This window comes from Marmota flaviventris, chromosome 18 (assembly GCF_047511675.1).
Source record: "Marmota flaviventris isolate mMarFla1 chromosome 18, mMarFla1.hap1, whole genome shotgun sequence".
Taxonomy (NCBI): domain Eukaryota; kingdom Metazoa; phylum Chordata; class Mammalia; order Rodentia; family Sciuridae; genus Marmota; species Marmota flaviventris.
The window spans coordinates 48984822-49007128 of record NC_092515.1 but is presented as its reverse complement, the minus strand read 5'-3'; positions in this window follow the sequence as shown (position 1 = coordinate 49007128).

Below are 22307 nucleotides of genomic sequence, written 5' to 3'. Positions count from 1 at the left end.
GCTTCTCTTGTCCCAGATACTGGGCAAGGCTTTTAAGTTTTCTAAGTCAGAGTTCTGAAATTAGTGTGTATACGGAGCCACCAAAGGGATACACCTGCTACTGGCCTGAGCCCCTTTTTAAGAAGAAGGTTCTCCAGGATGACTTTAACACTATCCTCATTCCTCAGTTTTCTGGAGGCTTTCATTGATTAAGATAAGCTCGTTATGACTCCAGAGATACCGTCGTCCCTATATCCTGCTGTCTGTGCAGTTTTCACACTGTGCAATGATCGCCTGCTCACTTATCTATATTATCTCTGTATTACCATCTTCATGAGGTCAGGCCTGAACTTTATTCATCTTCAGTCTCTGGCACAGAAAATGCTTCCCAACCAGATGTGGATCTGAACTGAACGCTGTCGCTTGGTTATGGCTAGACATCCAGGGGCCAGCTGGGTGTTCTGTGCTGGGAGAAACATGCCAACCTGCTGAAACCCTGAACATTGTTTTCAAGCTGCTGGTTAAGAGCGAGAGATGAAATGGGGTTATGAATTGTTTTGGGTCATATATGCCTCATGGTTTGTCCCCGCCCCCCTCCCCAAATTGTAATTGTATGTCAGGGAACTTAGGCGTTGCATAGTTTGTTTGTTTGTTGTTGTTGTTGTTGTTTTGTTATTTTTGTTTGTTTTAAATTTAAAATATCTTGCCTTTCCAAATGGGAATCTTTGTTCCAAGTCTAATTTGTTTTGGGCTCAGGCCTGACACAGTCCTGGCCACCTTTCTTTGTCCTTCAGTGCTGCTAAATATATCCCAGCAGCCTCTTATGTCTGGATGGATCTCTTCCAGCCTTTCAGGCTAATATCACCTACTATTTAGATGCTTTTGAAAAACCTTTCAATGATAACTTCCCCTTCAAGAAACACTGACCCACAGTTTATTCTTCTGCCTTTCTTAACTGGGAATTTTTATGTAGGGATCGTTTTTTTGTGTGTGTGTTTTAATTAAGGGTATTGTTTTCAGTGGTTCAGAATTGTGGATCTACTATGTCATATAGATAGGACTTTTCAAATAACAATATTCTAAGTAGCAGTTGTGATCACAGTCGTTCATTAGTTAACTATAAAAGCTTATTTCGTGGCATTGAAGAGGATGAGGTCTGGAGCCAGGTGGCCTGGATTTGAATTCTCATTCTCCATGTACTACTAGCTGTGTAGACTTGGGCAAGTAACTTCACTGCTTCTTGGCTACCTTTCCTCATTGTGATAGGAATAATAGTTGCACACACACCATGACCATAGATTTCAAATGGACCTTCTATGCTACCTGGCAATAGCTATATTTATAGTGTGTGTGTGTGTGTGTGTATATATATATATATATTTCATATCACACTCCAAGATGACTATGATGTTTTCTCCTTTCAAAGGGTCCATGCCTCTTCTCTCAGCTGGGACCTGGATTCCTACTTCACCAAGGAAAATGAAGGAATCAGAAACGTATTTCCAAAAACTCCTGACTACCACAGCCACTCACCAAAGAGCCCGTGCATTTTCGCACTCTGCCTTCTTGCTACCAGGGAGAAACTATTCAAGCTCTTATCTAAAGCTAATCCCTTTGCTTCGTACTAGATCCTGCCTGGCCTGCCGTCTCTATCAGCTCTTCTTCCCTCCTCTCCTACATCATCAACATTTCTCTCTCTCTCTCTCTCCTGGATCGGTAGCCTCATTCTCTTGGTGACCACATACATGTGTTTCATGACTTTAAATACCATCTCTGTCCCATGGCCATCTATCTTTGTATCCTAGCCCAGACTTCACTTCCAAAATCCAAACTTGAATATCCAACGGGCTATTCCACATTATTTGGATTTTCTTATAGACATCTGAAAACCAACTACACTAAACTGTTTTTCTCCCGTAAGTCTGCCCATCTCCCAGCCTAAATCATTCCAGTTGAGGTCAGCTTCAACCCTCCAATGGCTTACGACAAAAACACTAGACCCATCCTTTCTTATGGTTTAGATATGAGGTGTCCCTCCCCCAAAACTTGAGATAATGCAAGAATGTTCAGAGGTAAAATGATCAAATCGTCCACTGGTATGGATTGACTGGGTGGTAACTGTAGGCAGGTAGGGTGTAGCTAGAGGAACTAGGTTCCTGGGGACCTGCCCTTTAGGTTATATTTTGTCCTTGGTTAGTGATGCTCTCTCTGGCTGCTTCCTGTCTCTCATGCCCTGAGCTGCTTCCCTCTGCCCCCACCATTCTGCCCTGGTGTTTTGCCTCCCCTTGGGACCACGACAATGGATTCAGCCGACCATGGACGGAACCTCTGAAACCATGGGCCAAAATAAACCTTTCCTCCTCTATTTTGTTACTGTCAGGTCGGTTGGTCATAGTGACACAAAAGCTAATTAAAATATCCTTGAATCCTGCCCCCTCTTATAGTCTTCATCTAATCCATCAAGAAATCTCAGCTCTTCCTTCGAAATGTACAAAGAATTTGACCCCCCAACCATTTTTCATTATCCGATGGCTACTGCCCTGGTCAGAGGGACATCATCTCTCACCTGGACTGTAGCAGAAGACTTTCTCTTCTGTCCTGTCCACCCCCCACCCCTGTAGTCTATTCTCCATCTAGAAGCCAGAGTGACAAGTGCCCCTTTTGAAACCTGGGTGATGTCATGATACCTTTTGCCCAAGATCCTCTAATGGCTCCACATTTCATTCAGGGTAAAAGCCCAAGTTCTTACAAGGACCTGCATGGTGATCCAACAGCCCAGCCTCCTTTACCTGTATGACTTCCTACATCTCTTCCTCTTGCCCATTAGGTCTCCCCAGTGCTTCCTGGACTCCCTCAGCAGGCTTCTGCCTCACAGCCTTTTCTCTCATAGTAGTTCTTTGTCTAGAGCAGAGAGAAATATCCACAAAGGCAACTCCCTCATATCTTTCAAGTCTTTGCTCAAATATCTTCTCACTGATTTCTATCCTAACCATCCCATTTAAAATGGGGACCCTGCCCATTCCCAGACCTTTCAGTTTCTCTTATCCTGCTTTCTCTTGGTTTCATTCCACCACATGTATCACCTTCTACTATATACTATTAGGTGTATCCTTATTATGTATATTTTTTGTCTGTCTGCACCAGGTAGAACATCAGCCCCAGGGACCTCTGTTTTGCTCACTAATAGGTTTCACATGTGTACAACAGTAACTGGCACATATTAGGTGCTCAGTAAATATTTGTTAAATTAAATTGAATTCAGTTTGAGTGATCAGGGGTCTGAGGATCAAATGAGATTTTATATAGAAAGCTCTTCAAACAGTGCTCAATAAATACCACCATAATCACCATCACCGTGGTCATTGCCAAACCATCATGTCTGAATCTTCCTTGTGACAGTTTGTAGCATGAGTATATAAACCAATGAATAAGTTCCAGAATATTTACTTAGTTCAAAAGGAAGGACTTTAGATTTTGCTGGCCTTTTGATTTTAGCCCAGCTCATGGTGATTCCCTTAATAACTCTGCTCCCAAATCCCCATCCAGTCAGTGGTCTTTTTACTGGGAAAGAGACCCAGGTCCCATAGCCTCCTGGAACAAATTAGAATAAGGAATTTGCTGGTAAATGTTTGACAAAACATCTATCCAGGGAAAAATAAAAACCACCCCTGCCCCCAATTTGTAGGGTTTGCCAATTTCCATGGTGTAAATATTCTACCCTAGTTGGTTTCAAGCTTCCAATGTGGTGTCACTGAATATGGAGTTGGAGATGTATAGTGGCACATACAGTAAATCCACCAAAGAGATAGGATAGGAACAATTGCTAGAGCATAAATCATAGTAAAATATAAAATCCTTAGGAAGTGACTTGTTTTGAATAATTATTAATTATGTTTAATTTTTAAGTCTGATTATATTTAATCAATTGTTTTAGCCCAAATTCCTGTCAATTCAATCTCTCAGGAACTCGTTGGTATAAGTGGACTTCAGCACACTGTTGATGAGATCAGAGTGGACATCTGACCCAAGGAGGGTCACGCAGAGTCTCCTTTACAGAATTGGAGTCACCCTTGAGAGAGCCAGTCCTTCACATAGCTGGGATATGAAGTTGGGAACTGTGGACAGCTTCCATTTCCATGATACAGGGGAGTAGGAAAAGGCTGCTGACAGGGAACAGAGATCTACAAATTGAACCAGCAAGAAGAAACAAAGAAAAAAAACTCTGCCTGGGGTGCTGGTCACCTTTCAGTTCCTGGATCCAGCTGTTCCAGATGCTTGGCACTTGGGTTCCATATGTTCCTCTATCTTTAAAATAAATTCCTCATCACGGCAAGAGCTCCAGGTGGTTTTAGATACCTGAAAACAAATGTCCTAAGGATACATTATGCTTACTTGATTGGGGTTGGCCTGAGTTACACCAATTCAGTCACACTGATTACTTTATGCTTGTCAGCAGGTATAGATATCTTTAAATAGAAAAGTGAATTACTACATAATGAGCACATTTGTGTGAGCTGAAAGAATCTTTCGAAATATGAAGTTTCCATCAGAAAAGATAATTTTAAAAATCTTTCAGAATATGAAATTTACATCAGGAAAAAAAAATAGAATAAGCTCTTGGCAATGAAAATTTTGGAAGCTGCAGTCTCCGTTTACACTGAGTAGTGCTAACCGAAAGGTCACTGTTGGCCAACTTCCAATATTCTTGTACCACTTTTTGAGATTCTTGCCGTAACTGTCTCTCAGCACAGTCAATGTACCACAGAAGAGAAATGCGACTCATTCAATCTGCATAAATTGTAATTTTATGGAATTATAACCTAAGCCAAAATACCTATAACGTCATGGACCTAATGTGTTAATTATATCTTCGTGTAATTTAGAATACACAGAGTATTAAACAATGCCACTGTGTGTGTCACCTAAGGTGGCACTAGGAACACACCTGGGGGAACATCATGGAGGTCAGGCTTGTTTCTTTAAAGCCAGCCTCCTCTCTGGAGGTTGTCCCTGAATCACTCCTCATAGCCTGCAAGAGTCTGCATTTGTCAGAGGCTACAGTACACTTTCAAGCTCTATGGCGGGAAGAACTAATCTGCGATTATTAAAGTGAGAGTAATACATGGTAGGCATACATGTAACTAAGGGATCTGTGTTTTATTATTTGGGAAGATGTATTTGCATAGTTTAATTCAATGACATTCTTTAGAAAAAGAAGTAGCAGCAGCAGCAGCAGCAGAAACTAACACAATGAGCAGTAGCCAACTCTACCTTTCAACTTCATGCTAATTTGCCCTAGGGTGGATCTGACCTGAGTATCCCAAAGACACTAGCAATAACTTACTTGTTTCATCACATGCTGGGCAGACAAGAGACCCCTTTTGGTTACAACCAATTGAATTTATCCTCTCAACACAGAGTAGCCAAGCCCTAAGTAGACACAGTGTTTCTGGCTGATGTTTATCTTCAAAACTTCAGCACCTGATGGTCAGAGTTCAGCAATGCCAATAGTACTTTTAGCCCCAAGAGAAGAAAGTGCAGCAGTGTTTTCTTGGGTTTTGATTTCAATTCTTCAGTCTCCTTAATGATGTAAGCGGGTAGCCCCCAGCACCTGAAAATACCTAAGTACCACTGTGCTTAACAGGAGGGCTACATCTGAGGTTGCAGAGACCAGCCACCCCAAGCACACCTCTATACCCACAGCAGATCACTTTTCAGGAAACCCATGAAATGACACTGGAGTCACAGTCAGCCTACTCTTTAACTCCTACCAGAAGTAACTGATATGCAGCAAAAGGCACAAAGCTGACCATTTAGGGCCTTGGGTTTATTGAAATTCTATGGACTTCTAAGACAAAACACAGTAGTTTCAAATCTATACCAACAAGAAGTTTAGGACTTATTGACATAGTATTGAGATGGCTATTGCTTCAAATAACTTAATCCCGGTTTTCATTCTTCACATATGGGGCTCACTGCTTTATAAGTTTTCTGGCATTATACAATCAGCCCCGCCCCCCATAGCCATCATTTCCACACCCATGGGCTGCATCTGCAGATTCAACCAACTGCAGATGGGAAATATTCAGAAAAAAAATATTGCATTCTTATTAAGCATGTATACACTTTTTTTTTCTTATCATTATTCCTTAAACAATATAGTGTAACAACTATTTGCACAGCATTAGAATATGTCAGGTATTATACGTAATCTAGAGGTGATTTAAAGTATATTGGAGGATTACATAGGTTATATGCAAATACTGTGTCACTTTATCAAAGGGGTTTGAGTCTCTGCAGATTTTGGTATTGAGGGAGTTTCTGGAACTCATCACCTGAGAACACCAAAGGACAATGGTTTTGACTAACCATTTCTGCATTCTTTTGTGTTGTTGTTCCCTGAATAATCAATAAGAAAAAAAGAGGTGGGACAGCCAGGGAACCATATAAAACATTTTGAGTGGGAACATGAGCAGTACGTTGCCATCAGGCATAGGCACATATTGCACCCATGAGTATGGTGGGCTTGTTTTATCCCCCCTTTCACAAACCAGCTAAAACAAACATAGAAAGGCCTTTATGTCACCTTCTCCAGCTTTTCAGCCTAAGCTGTCTTCTGTTTCCTTTGCCACACAGGGTTTGGAAAACATTTCATCAAGAAGTACTGGAAGAAAATCTAATTAATGGTTCAGGAAAATGGAAAAGTCACCCTTCATGTGAACACCAAGCCCAAGACCAGTACAAAGATGTACTTAGTGAGAAAAACATAACACTGCATGCCACAAACCAAACCTCAGTAGGTATTGGTGCCATCACTTCTCTCTGAAAAAGTCATATGCATTTAGAGCTTCATGGAAAGTCATATAGATTTTATATTCCAAGGAAGGAATCCTGTCTCCTGTCTAAGCAAGGATGAGAGATGTTTGGACAATACAACTGGGAAGGAAGGAAACATGCTAGCATCACTATCTCCTCTGCAAGGGGTCTTGTTCTTCTCATAGTCCCCAGTTCCACACTCCTGGCACACATCTGTTAGCAAACACAGCAGAATCACAACTGTTTAGAACCACAGCCTTGGTGAGTCTGACACCCCACATGGAAGCAGATGGGGAAAAATAAACAGACAGCTCTGCCCTTCCTGGTCAATAGGAAAACTCCCAATAACCCCTTTTCCTATCACTTTTTCAATAACCATCTTGGCTTGCATGGAGTTGTTATGCAAGTCACACACAGTGTTCCACAGTCACCTCAATAATGGCACCGTGCAGCGGGTGTGGTAGCTCATGCCTATAATCCCAGTGGCTCAGGAAGCTGAGGCAGGAGGATTGCAAGTTCAAAGCTAACCTCAGCCACACTTAGGGAGACCCTAAGCAACTTAGCAAGACTTTGTCTCAAAGTATAAATAAATAAATAAATAACAATAAAAAATAAAAAGAGCCAAGTAGAGTATGCCTGGGTTCAATCCCGGGTGCCAAAATAACAACAACAACAATGGTTTTCACCAAACCCAAAGTCACTGACCTAGATCCTTAGGGGAAGAAGGATGACTTGCCACAGAGGAGGGATGTGCATAGGTATAAGTCCCCTGAGAGGGTCTGACCCTGAGAGGAAAGATGGTGTGTAGGTGGGAAGGTGACAGCACAGAATTCTAAATTCTCACCAAAACCCCCAACTAACAAATCATGTTGTCAAACACACTCGACTTTGAAAACTGGGGGAGTTGAACACGGGTACCCATGTTTCTTTTGTGGACACCTGGCCCTGAAAACAGGTGTGTCATCCACCTGCCTCCGCATTCAAGCAAGGGTGCAAATGAGTTTGTGGAATTCTATTCTACACTGTCCTCGGGTACAACCAACTTTACCTCCTCACTTACGTGTGCCCATCTGCCTCTCCTCTAAGCCTCCATGCCCCTAAACGTTTCCAAACTCCCTTGCTGCTAGGGCCGCTTTTCTTCTTTTTATATTTTTTTCCCTTCCTCCTCTTCTTTTTTTTCATAAGGCCTCTGGCCTTACACTGCTGTTTATCACCTAAGGCCAACTTTCTCTCTCACTCCTTTTCCCTCTCTGTTTCTTTAAATCTCTAAACCACAAAGCAGCATGCAAGCAACACCGTGGGTCAAGATATCAAAAGCAGGAACTTTTATAGGTTTCCTCGATAACATGGACAATAAAAGAAGAAGGCGCACCGGCAGCATTACTGACCTTATTTGATGCTGAGCAGTAAAGAGAGACAGCTCCTCCGCTGCCTGCCCGAGTGGTCCAGGCCGTTGGTGTGTGCAGGGGGAAGCTCTCTATCCACACTCGGCCCCACTTTTCCTACACTCTCACGCCAAGCTTTCCAAGTGTTTTTCAGCAAATAATATCCAAATAAACAGAAGGTTACTGAATACATTAAACTCACTGCAGCAAGAAATTGCTTTTTGATGCCCAGTATATGCAGACACAGTTCTCCCCCACACTCACGTATATCTGAATATCAGTAGGAATTCACAGACTGCTATGGACATCTAGGCTCTGAATGCAGAGATTTATATTCCAAAAATCCCAGCTGTTGATCAACTCTCCCCACACATACAGCAAGCTATGTGTTGCAGTGACTGGTATTAGGGTGAGAATTTTGGAGCTCATTCATTGTCATAGATTTTCCATGTAGGCATGTTGTATTAAAACAAAATGTATTTGTCTTTGGTCTGACATGGCTGCTGGTTTTCATGTGATATGAGTCCAAGAGGAGGTGGCTTCAAGCACCCTTAGGAATAAATGTTTCCAAGACCATATGGGCTGGTGGACCCCCGAGACGGGTAGAAATGAAATAGAATACTTCTGCTCTGCATGTGAAACACACACAAACACACACACACACACAACACACACACACAAAATCCTTTTTTTTTCCCCCAAATAGTGAAAACCACTTTTAAAATCAACTTTCTGGATGGACATTCTTTCTCTCACAATAAGTAAATCCACTAAGGAAATGAGTCCTTTTTGCCTTAGAACCCCAACAACCCCAAAGTCTAACTTCCAATCTCATCAAAATTCCTAAAAATATAGGCTTTGTCTTTATGCAAACAAACAAACAAAAAATGCTAAATCATCTTACCGTCAGTAAAAGTAGGAGAAAATAATGTTCTCCTTTGGAGACATCCTGTTGCCTGCCCCCCCAGGAGTCACACACAAAGACAATATTTTGCTCCTTCCTACCCCCGTTAAAAAAAATTACCATTAGAACCTCATCTTATTTCTTATCACCATCACTGTTTCTAGACCAGATACTGGGCTTGTTGACGAATGCTTGTCAAAAGCAACCAGAACCAGGAGTTCCACATTCACATTTATCTAGAATAAGCCCCAAGCAAAGACACCAACATGCAGACTGGTGAGGCCACTGCAGACACTGGTGTGAGCCGGGCTGTCTGTGCACACAGGGCACTCACCGCGTGGCCTATGCTTTGTAAATGCAGGGGATTTGGGATCCAGGCAAAGGACAACCTCTTTTGGGACAGACAGTAGTAGTCATCTCAAAGACCACACTTCCTCTGCTCTCCTATCTAGCAACTTCTCAAAAGTATCAAGTCATCCTGACCCAATGGCCTTGCTGCACTCCCTGGCCTGTACCCATATGCACCCTGGAACACGTTCTCATTTTTATGAGTGTTTATATTGAACCCAGCAAATTGTTATGCAATTTCATCAAATTTCTTCCCCATGTCCCACCCCATGAGGTACTAGAAATGCATAGTCAAAAACACCTAACTAGAAACCCAATTCTTCTATTTATTTGGCAGATGAATTAGTTTCCAAAAATGCCCTCTGTCACACAGAGAGCAAGTGTGAGGAACTTGCACACCAAGACTGACACCGGGACCCTGCCATTCTTCCTGTTCCTTCAAGGGACACTGGGCATACAGAGACAGCTCCAGGTCTAGCTGCCCGTGCACAACTAGGAATGCCTTGCCCACTGCTCCCATGCCTCCTTGGTCAGCCCTGTTCTCTGCTTGCCTGCATAGCCTTTTAGCATCATATGTCAATGTCATTGCTCCCCGAGTGAGATCAAGCTCTGAAGGTGGATGCAGGATGCATTTTCTCCCATGCAGTTTTTTTTTTTTTTTTTTTTTTTGCACCAGGGATTGAACCCAAGGGCACTTAATCACTCAGCTACATCCACAGCCTTTTTATTTTTTTGAGACAGGGTCTTACTAGGTTGTTTACATCCCTGCTAAGTTGCTGAGGCTGTCTTCAAACCTGTGATCCTCCTGCTTTAGCCTCCCTAGCCACTGGGATTACAGGCATGCACCACCACCACCATGCCCAGCCTCTCCCATGCACTTTTTTTTTTTTAAGAGAGAGAGAGAGAGAAAAAATTTTTAATAGTTATTTTTTAGTTTTCGGTGGACACAACATCTTTATTTGTATGTGGTGCTGAGGATCGAACCCAGTGCCGCGCGCATGCCAGGCAAGCACGCTACTGCTTGAGTCACATCCCCAGCCCTCTCCGATGCACTTTTAAGTGAAGGATCTTAGGCACAGGAAGGCTCCCTGCTTGTGACTGGACCCGAGGAATTGAGCCTGGGTGTAGGGACTACATAGGGCCACTTCCCACCCCTTGGATACAGCCTGGGCAGTACTGGGTGATATATTGGGATGGGGACGTGGTGATAACCATGTGACCTGAGCATAGGTAAATGAGGGAAAGCATTAATTTTTTTTAACTGGTATCTTCAGTTTTATACAACTGAGCTAAACAGACAAGCACCTGCCCATGGTCATAGATGAACTGGTGGAGTGTACCTATCAAGGCTGAATTAGAGGACATGACAGAGCAGAGGTATTAGTACACAGTATAATATCTCATTTTTCAGTGTCACAAGCTAAACCTGAAAATTCTTGAATAAATCCTGTTTCTGATGACATTTTTCAGAAATGACTTGATGTCATTGCCCTCATTTATTTTTAGGAAATGTCTGGATCTAAGAAGACTCTACAAAGGGTAGCCAAACCTAACAAGTGAAAAAAGACATCTAATTAAATCTGAATTTTAGATAAATGCTGACTAATTTTTAGTATAAATATATCCTATGCAATATTTGGGATGTATTCATACTAAACACATCACTTGTTGTTTATCTGCAATTCAGATTGGACTGGTATCCTATATTTTATCTGGGAACCTTAAGCCTTCAGAGTGTGTGTGTGTGTGTGTGTGTGTGTGTGTGTGTGTGTGTGTGTAAGGGGGTAGAGCAATGTAACTTCACTCTGTTGTGTAAATTTTGGGGAAAATGCATTTCTGACCTCTGACTTCTTGCTGGGATAGAAATACGGTCACTGGAGAGAAGATCAGATGAGCTTTGTAGTTTTTAGTCATATATTTCCAGGTGCCAGGGGAACACGGGAGGGAAGAAGGATTCCAAGTGCAATACTGAATTACCACCCTAGGAGGATGCTCAGCTTGGGCAAGTGTGTTTTTCAACATGGCTCTCTAACAGAGTGCACACAGGTGATTAACATTCCTCAGCTGAGGTTTATGACTTCATTACAATATTTCTCATCATAATTGAATAGGTAAAAATACCTGGCTATTAAATACAAGCCTATCCCTCAGGATGACCAGATTATCACTTGAATTTAAAATCTTTCTGAATTTTTAATAGTGCATAACAAATACGATTATTTATGCACTTTCTTCCAGTGCTCAACTTGCCAGGCCTACGATTATTTGGAACGCCTTCAGTTTCAATGGGAGGGATTAAATCGAGCTGTGAATCTCTCAAAAATAGGTAGCCAACAGGTCCCCCTTTTTCCTTGTGCCCTGGATGAAGCCTGTCCAGAATTCTTCAGAGGCACAAGCAGGGCCTGCTTCTGCACTTATTTAGCAACCCCTGATAATTAGCAGCGAGGAGATGTAAGGAGCTGTGATATAAAGGGAGCAGCTGAGAATCCATAAAGCTGGCTGATGAGAAAGTCAAGTGGAGACCTGCCTGGCTGAAACCTCTTCAATAGATCTGTAGTCTGGACTTGAACCCTGCCCTCTCACCTCAGGGTCCGATATTTCTTTCTTTTCTTTTTTTTTTTTTTCCCCTGCCCAAGTCCCCTGCCCCCACCTTCTCTTCTCCTCCCAGCTTCTCTATCAAGTAGAGATGTACTCAGACTGACTGAGAATAAATGTGAATGACCCCCATCTACCCGCCCCCACTTCCCTGAGCCTTCTGCTGCAGAACAGGGTGGGGGAGAGGGAGACAGAGAGAAGAGGGAGAGGTACGAGAGAGAGGAGGAAAAGGAGAGAGAGAGACGAGGAGGGTCCCCGACTTCCTCACAGGTAATTAAAGGGACTATTTTCAAGGTTGCATGGGCAAATGACAATTCGGCCCTAATGAAGCATCGATCGCCTGGCACTAAAGGTAGAAAGGAGCTGACATTCATTCAAAGGTACCTTTAACTGATGTAAGATGCTGCAGTGGGAATTATCCCTTCTCTGCTGTCATTGCCTAGGACTTGGGTTAGGAAAATAAAATTAAATTAAAAAGGGGAAGTTTGTTTGAAATTTATTTTATTCTGCATTGTGCAAATGCATGTGTCTGGCTTTGTTTTCTTTATTCTTTATCCCTTTAAAAAAAAAAAACAACAGAATGCACATTCTATTTGCTTGTAAGGAGGTCCACCCCCGCCCTCACCCCCACACACACACACATTTGGGGTAAATTTTCTTCATTAGTCACGTTTAAAAGCCCACCAATCAGGCCTGCCCATCTGGAATTCATGAGGTCAGCGATGGCCAAGCAGTGGACTCCCTGGGAAGGGTTAGGGCCCTGCTATGTGTCTGGAAATCCAAACTCTTTTTCACTCCACGAGTTTGGTCACTATCTATATTGTGCTGGTGTTTGCTGTTTTGTGGCAAAAAACGGAAACCTCAGGGGAAAGAGGGACTAGCAAAGTGGGCCAGGTCACTGTGCAGGGGGTGAGGAGGCTGTGACCAAGATAGAGCGACAACAGGACTGGAAGAGCTTGCAAGAGGAGGTCTTTGGCAACACGGGCGGCCGGATGGGTTTTGAGGTTACAAAAGAATGGCAGGCCGAACCCCAAATCCAGGTGCGGGAGAGAAACCAGAGCAGAGCCACCTGCCAGCCCACCTGGGAGGAATGATTCCTTGGGGCTCCCTAGCCCTGGACATGGCTTCTGGTTTTTCTCATTAGTCCTCAAAATGTTTGCATTTGAAAAACATCCTAATGTTGTCCAAACATAACATTGCTAGTCCAAATAAAAAACTGTTGGTTGTTCCAAGTAAATCAGGGTGGATGATGGGGGAGGACAGTCGGTATCAATTCCAAAGCAAGTTGAGCGTTATGGTGGAGATTTTGCCCACAGCCCCGCTCGGCTGGATCTTACAAGAGGCCCCGGCTTTGGACAATAGCAGGTCCCTTCAGAGCAAGAAACACAAAGGGAATTTGCTCTGGTTCACTCTCCACAGTGAGGCCCTTCGGAAGCTGAACAGAGTCACTTTTCTTCCCCTGATAAAAATAAGTAGGGGCAGAGGGGAGAATTCCCTTGTACACCCCCATATAGACATCCAGGGGACAATAAACTGAAGAAAGGGGACCTTTTGACAGGACAGTTCAAATCACAGCCTCCTTCTCACATGCTCTTTCTGTCTTTTTCCTTGCAGAATTTATCATCTGTTTCTTGATTTGACTCTTAATTTTGGTTTGGTTTTGGAGGGAGGGGGTGGCAGGATATATTATTTAACTTGATAAACAGCATTAGCACACCGCCCGGCTGCCACCCCGCCTTGTTCCCTCTCCTATTTATTCATTTGTGTTTACATTTCTAAGACATCCCTTTAGCTGAAGGAGGACACTTCCCACATATTGCAGTATTGGCCATTAATGCAAAAGGATAATTTATTGGCTGCACAGCCTCTGAAGTTGAATTTTGAAAAGAAAAATCGGAGCCTAGTTTTCCTGGGTTTGCTGCATTCATGTGTATTTACTTTGTACTTTTCTCTCCTTTATCTTTGAAACAGTTTGTAACATTCTGTTTATCAATTTGATGCTATTTCATCATGCTTTTTATTTATTTATTTATTTATTTATTTCAGCTGAAGAACAGGTCAGGACACAGAGGCAGAAATTGTGCAGAACACCTGCTGAAATTAAGGGAAAAAAAAAAGTTTTTCCCCTAAAAATGGCTCAACCGGAGCCCAGCAGATCCTATCTGCATTAATTTGGCTGAACAACAAGATACTGCAGAGGACAAACTCTGAATAAAGCAGTTCCGAGTTCCCAGAATTGGCACAGCTCAGACTAAACAATGGCTGCTTCCTATTCACCTTAACCCAGCTTTTCAAAAGAACATCCTTAGAAACACAAAGCATCAGCGGGAAATGGCAATTTTATGAATCCTAATCAATCAAAGGGCTTATTAACTCAATGTGAAGCCAGATTAAAATCTTTAATTATAAATCGTGCTAAAAGGAAAAACAAAATGTACTTATGGTACATTGAAAATTCCGGATATTAACATAGTTGCTATTATCTCTTGCAATATTAAATTCTCCCTCCCTTTTCTCCCCCAACAGCCTCACCTTTTTCTATTACTAAAGAACAGGGCTACAGAACCCAAATCATTTTTTTCCCCTCGATTTATTAAAATGTATTCCTTTTCTCCCCCTGTGCATCCAATAGGTTGCCGTTAAGCTGCGTTGGTGGTTGTAGGAAGGGGTATGAGAAATCCCATTACTGAGCCCCGGGCGGGCAGCTAGGGTTTCAGTGAGATGCTGGGGGTAGTTTGGGGAGCTGTTTATTAAGGGGGCAGAGTTGGTGTTATAGGGTTTGTAGGTTGCTTTTTTTTTCTTCCTCTTCTTCTTCTTCCCTTTTCTTCCTTTTTTGGGGGTAGGGGAAAGACAGCAATCAGATGTGGAGCATTTTCACTAATGAAAGCGGCATGCGTGTCTGTGCTGGTAGGATTGATTGGCAGGAGTGGAGATTGCCAGCCCCAGGAAGAGTCTTCGCTTTAAGCTACGGTGTGAGAAAAGGCTTTGGGTGCTGCTGCTGTTGCTGCTGCTGAAGCTTCATCTTTGGCTTCTCCTTCTATTCTTATTTTTTTTCTTCTTTTCCTTTTTCTTTCTTTCTTTTTCTTTTCTTTTCTTTCCTTCTTTTTTTTTAATCAGGAAGACATTTGGGAAATGACCACAGCAAATTTAATCCCAGTTGGGGGGTGAGGGAGGGAGGAGGTGGAGCAGAGCCTGTGATTCACATGTTTTATTTATTTGTTCAGAGTCACGGCCATCCTATTGTGTGTCCCTCATTCTGTCATTTCAGGCCCCTCCGACCCACCCCCTACCCCTGTCCCCATTGTTAATGTAAGAGGCAGAGAATATTACCACATTTTATAATAATAACATATCCAACACTGCAAAAGCAGGAACCTCATCTTGAGAGGGGGCCCTTTTTTTATATATTGAAATGATAAAAAAGAAAAGAACAGAAAAAGAAATCTTTCTGTCCTAATGACAACGTAAGATGGAGAGATTTGTTCTTTGTGTAGAAATTCAGTGATCTTCGGAGCTAGGGTACATGCCCCATCCCTCCCCTCCCACGCATCAAGCTATTGTAGGGCTCTATTTTTGTATTTACAGAGCAAGCCCCATGTTACCAAATTGGCTGTAAATTAAACAGAGAGAGAAGGAAGGAAAGGAAGAAAGAAAGAAAACTGTACAATCAGAGCTAATAAAAAGAAAGTAACACCCTGGTTTAAATTAAATCCTACTTCATTCCTTTTGTTCAAAGTTCCCACTTTCTTCCTCTCAGTCTTTGCCAGAAAGAGTTCCTTTCTTTGACTATTTCTTTAGTCCCAGGGACGAGAAGCTCTCGTCCCAAATTAGGTCTCTTAAGAGACTTGTCACTTTCCTTTCTAACCTTAGGACCAGGTTTTATCCACATCCAGGGGACAGGGGACGGGTGACAAAGGGGGGGTACCCTTTGCCGGCAATCTTGATAGTGAATGGGATTTGATTTCATAATACAAGGTTGACTCTGTGCTCTTTTTTTATCCAAACACTAGGTCTAAAATGCCTTATTTAAACCTGAATCAAGAAAGGAGACTTGTCCTTAATGGTCACAAGCAATGTCTGCCCTGGTGGCATGTCCTGGCTCCCTCCGGGCTGTGTGCTTCCCTCAGGCACTTAGGACTGCTCCATGCTGTACCTTGTAGCTTCTATTTAAAAGTGCAGTCAAACTCTGGTTTTCCTGATGATTTTAGAACTTCTGAACATAGGCACCATGCCCAGCGTTACTTTAAAACCATCGACAAACAGGTTTCTATGCTTTGAGCAAATAAAGATTTAGCCAGATACTGCTGTAGTCTGTGAAAACTTGTAGGCTCCTATTTTGGCGGCCAGCTCTGTAACCCACCTGCATTCTCCCAGCTGCAAACAGAAGAGCCAGGTTTTTCTTTTACTCATACATATAATTTTTGTTTGGGTCCATCCCTCCTTAATTTTTCTACCTTTAACAGACTGATAATGTCCTAGTTATCTAAATGTACAAATGCAGCCAGAGGGAAAAGATTGAGTAAAAGATCCTAAATCAGTTTTCATGGCTAAAGTGCACACGGAATCCATTTTGGCAAAGAGCACTCAAATTCTCAGAATTCCTCTAAATCCTTAAATGCCACATGGCTGCGATATTCCTTTGAAGACGAGCATTGGACCTAATAAACCGAATACTCAGGCACAGATCTCGTCTTCTTTAGTTCTTGCAATAGCTTTTCACTAAATTCAAAAAGGCCCTTTTGTGCTTAACTGGGTTTTCATTTCATTGCTTTTAAATTTGTTAACTTGACTTTTGACACTTTGAGTGTTTAGCCCTTTTTAATTTTTTAAAGTGCAATTATATAATAAATATTTGTGCTTCCAGAAAGAAAGACATTAATCTGTTATTAACGCTAGCATATAAAGAATAAAATGGACTTCAATCTTTTGTTACAATCTTTGGCTTCATTTTCTAAGCCTCATCTTTCAGTGACCAAGGGCATAAACCTATTTTGAAATAACACAGAGAAACATGTATACACCATGTATTTACCCTGCTCCACAAGAAGGTATAAACAAAACAGGCAGAAAAGTACAGCCAAGAAGGAAAGATAACCTGTATAAATAATTACATAAATAAAACGTGCTTTTGAATTGTTATGTAAATAAATTAGACATCAATGATATTTTTTAAAAAGCCAGCAAATTACAATTCTTGATCAAAAATAAAACTGACTCTTTTCCCATTGATTTACTTTCTCAGTTGACTTCAGCAAATGAAAGAGTGAAGACAGTTCTCAGCTGCCAAAAAATAAGAAAAGGAAAACAGGTATTTGATTTTAAAAGATGTATATGGAATTTTAGTTTCATCTTCGAAATTATAAAAGAGCTGCTTAAAATTGCTCCAAAGGTGATGTTTTGAAATTAAATTTTCTTTTGATATTCTTTTTCCATTTAAATATTCAGAAGTATGTTCTTAGATGAAGGCTATAAGTCTCTAACAGAATTTTTTTCCCTTTTCTTCCTAAAAGAAAATGATTTTTTAAATTATTTCATGAAGAAATATTTACACCAAAACCAATAAAAACAGCATTATCATTAGCAAATGAAACATGAATCTTAAAACATTTTAATCTACTTATTGTCAACTATTTCAAATATATGGACAATATTTTTCATATATATTTTTATACACCTTGCAATTCTTACTCGGGCATTATTACAGGGTTGTATTTTATTAAGTCACAAAGGAAACACCGGTGAGGATAGGAAGAGAATATTTACATTTTTTTTATCTTCTTTAGTTTTGTTTCAAATCCAAATAAATAGGAATGTAAAAATGGTTTAAATGGTTATTTTAGAACTCTGCAGGGAATCTTCTTTTTAAAAGTATTTCAAGCCTTTTCTAAAGATCTCTCACATCAGTATTATGTTGTTGGTTCCTTTTGAAAAATACGCTACTTCTTAAAGAACCTTATAATTTAAATTTATTTCCTCCGCATATGGTTTTGTCAAAATCCCAATCCAAACACAGAAAATGCCCTGTGTCTCCTAAACACCTACAAAGCTAATGTTTATAGGCCAGCTTACATCTGAGCAGAAAATATTCACCACAATCCAGGCTTTTTTCTCCCCCCTCCTTTTTTTTCTGGATCAGTTGAGTTCTACATTTGATATACAGCCTGATTTTTTTCCCCCATCAAAATTACATGAGAAGCAAAAAAGCTGGAATCTAAGACTCAAGACAAACTGGGTGGGTCTCCTCATTCCCTCGGTTTTTTTTTGTTTTTTTTTTCCTGTGTCAGACTCTATGTGTAGATAAAACAATTTATCTTTATCATTTTCAAGCTGGTCAGACGGGCGAGGGGGTGGCCGTGGCGCAGGGTGGAGGGGTGAGGGAAAAGGTGACTGTCTCACTTGTTGTCAGAGGGCATTGATCAGCCCTGTGTCTGCTGGTCTCAGAGGTGAGGCCAGGTCCCCCAGGACCACTTCGGGGCTGGGCTGTGTCAGTGCAAAGCTGTATTGAGTCATGACCCAAATGACGGTTCATTGAGGAAACGGGTATTGGCGTCCAAATCATTCTGAGACACCCTCAGTAACACTTAAACCAGTCCACTCCGTTAATGTCAGGTCACGGGGGACACATTTAGCCCCCTCTGCTGACCATTAGACCCTTTGATGGAGTGGACAATAAACTTCACGGGACAAGCCGGACCTGCTCTTGAGCCAGCCTCTGTTGACAGCAGCCCTGGTATGGGGCTGCCTTTAGGAGACTGCAAGGGATCCCTGTGGCCAGGGATTCTGTCCCTTTTACACCAAGCAGGATGAAGTAGAACTAAAACTAGTTTAAAGGTTACAGTGTCGAAAGGAGAAAAACAAGCCACCTACATCCTTCCCAAAGTTTTCAACAATGAAGGCAGACACAAATTGTGGCTAAAGTAGTCCAACTCTACCATTTTGTAATTTTTATTTCTTGCTTTGATTTTTCTCTTTCTTCTAGGCACCATTTATATAGTGCAGGTATTTTGAAATCCATTTGTTATACCTTCTGTGGGCAAAGAACAAAAAGAATTCCTTATTGTTTCCCAGGGAAGTAGAGAAGAATTCTACAAAACTGCACTCCATTGTGAACACAACGTTTCCCAGGCAGTACTGGAAAGGAAGTATTTTATTTTGTATTACCAAACATCAAATATATTTGGGGGGAAGGGGGAATGGGAGCTCAAGCTAATTGCATTTCCCATTGATAGGAGCATTAGCCTAAAACAAACTTGAGCTTGAAAATGAATCTAAAGCACAAACTAACAAAAACCAGGTCTTTGTTAACATTCAAAGGGTGAATTAATAATCATTATTGCTTCTATTTAAACAAATTATACCTAAATCTTCTGTTACACGAGAGATCGCTACTGTTTACTTTTTTCTGCTTTCCCACCAGCCAGACAGCCTGTGGTTTGACAGAGCAGATTTTCTGGTATTACAATGCTTTTATCCCAGTTTTAACACCTTGTCTGGATTCCTCTTGAGAATTAACTGATATGGCTTTAGATGGGAAAATGAGGAGGGATTTTTAAGTGGCCCCCACCATCGAAAAGTGAATCCAACAGAAACCACCTTGTAGTCTTTGCACAATTGCAGTTATTAAGTATACAATTAGCAAAAAAAAAAAAAAAGTTAGTACAAATGGACTAATTTGACAAAATTGACCAAATTATGCACCTGCTTTATCTTAAAAGTAAAAATCTAATTAAAAAGATAATGTGGTTCCTGAACTATTGACTACCCTTCTAACAAATAAGGAAGCAGCTGTGAGATATGTTTAGCCAAGGGTGAGGGGGTGGAGCTAACGTCAGGGTCTCATTGTCTACTTTGCATTATCCGAACCTGAGAGACTTTTCCAGAGTTCATATTCTTTGTCTCCTAATGCAGTTTGAAACCTTTAAAGCTCGCTAAAATTCAGAATTCTTTCTTCTCAAAGGAGTCAGTTTATCAAACCATGTAGGTTACCTCTCATTTTCATATCAATTTAAGTACTGTTTCATTCCAGAGAAATTGGATATATTAAAACACACACCCACACCTGCTTTATCATACCCTGTTCCTGAAGCTTAAAAGCAAAATCTTCTGTGGGATTCAGAGATTTCAAATGATTTAAGGGGGCTTACATTTTTAGTATATTTTTGGAAAAGGTATTATATTAACTTTTTTTTTTTTTTTTTAAGAGCTTGGATCTCACTAGGTTGCTCAGGTTGGCCTTGAACTCTTGGGCTCAAACAATTCTCACCCTATTCCGTGTGCCACCACACCCAGCTTTTGTTTTCTTTCAACATACAATGGATATTGTGTGTACAACATACCTGTATACACAACTACCATCAATATTTGCTAACTCCATCTTGATGCTTTTGCTTTGAGAGGATATAAACAACCCCAACATCCTAGTACAGAAGTGCCTTTAAGCTGTGAGTGAGTGAATAGCTGTGTGGGTGGAGGGGGCCCGTGTATGAGAGAGAGATGCATTCACAGGCACACGCATGCAAGCACAGGCACATGCACACACACACACAGGTGGGGGAGAGAAAGAGCACGTGGTCATGCATCTTTTACTCATCTCATCCAAATAGACTTCTAACTAGAGGCCTAACTCAAGAAATAAATTGCATTGATCTGGTATTCATAATAGGGCAATCTTGAGTTTTTAGCGGGACGAAATACCAAAGGGAAATTACATCATTGCCAGTAACCTCCTCTCTCCACCCTGCTTTCGGTAATTTTTCCCACCTCCTCCTTTCAATTTGCAAAGCCAAGCAAGTGCACAATTAAGAGAAATAAATATCTATTATGTCTTATACATGTTTCTAGCACCCAATAAGGATACCATTAGTAATTGAAAAATTAGCCCTGCCATCCGATACACTGATGGACATTCTGCCATTTCATTCAGAAATGATCATCCTATCCTGATCCCACTGTCCATTTCCAGGACAGATTCTAGAAAAGCATGAGACATGGATGGCATCCTCTAAGTTAACAAAAGGAGCTTGACTTTTTTAAACAATTAGAAAATGCCACTCCACATTTACGACATTCTCATTTTCTCACCACAATCAGAATTCCAACTGAAAAGATGACCCAGCTGCTGGGATGGGCTCCACACAATCACAAAATCTTAGATATTTTTCTGAGAACTAGAAGACTGAATTTCCTCTGAACTCTGTTCTCTGAGGACACAAGTATAAATGAGGGAAGAAAGGCATTTTGTCCAGGAGCAAAAGAACATTAGATACCTGTTTGTCGTGCCGCATTTGTATTGCTTTTTATGTATTAAAAAATTTTTTTTCCTGTTCCAGACTGATCTTTCTGTGAGATTCTTGGACAATAGCGCAGCTGCCAACATGCAGATCTGATGATAGCTAATTCTGAATTTAACTCTGTTCCTGTGATCCAGGTCTCCTCAAACTCCCAATTCCCATCCTCAGCCTGAGCATTGCAGGGGAACTTCATCCTTCTGGTACCTTTGTCACACTCTCTGCTAACTATCTTAATCACATTCCTGTGAATCTGATCCAAGGGGTGACAAATGCTGTGTATCCCATTGGCTCAACAGCTGTATGAACAAATCAAGCATGGACATTATACCCCCCAAAGACAATGCTTCTAAATGCTTTAAATTGCTACCTGGAGAAAAATCTTTGAGCAGCTGCTACTTTTCTTCCTTCTGCTTTTTTTCCCCCCAAAATAGTGGCTAAAATGAATGCCATTCCTTATATTTTTAATTCCAATTTAAATTCCATCTAAATCTCAAAACATTTTGAAATGGCTCACTGAACTTCATTCTCTAAGATTTAGTTCACTGGAGGTCACAACAAGGTCATTAAGTTATTGTCCAAAGGCATGAAACAATATTAAAGTATTCACATACGATCACCCTTCCCCATTTAAGGTGGCAAAGGAATCCAGACCAGGGCTCTGAGACAGTCTGCAGACCCTGCCGTGAAAATGATGGAACACCGGTATGTTGTGGCCATTTTCCAATAGAGCCCCAAACCAGTGCTCACCTCCAAAGTCACTGGGAGTACCTTCTTTACACCTAATTGACAGTTATTAGACTGCAACCTATTCTTCATAGAATGGTCCTGTGAATGTGTCAATGATGACTTAACGACAACCCAAAGTCCAAACAAACTTGAGGATGAGAAGGTGACTATGTATCAGGCAGAACTAAGGGTCCAACCTGGTTAGATTAGATGCACAGGAGACTTCAGCTCTGATACCAAGTAAGTAGAGATGGGGTAGAAGGG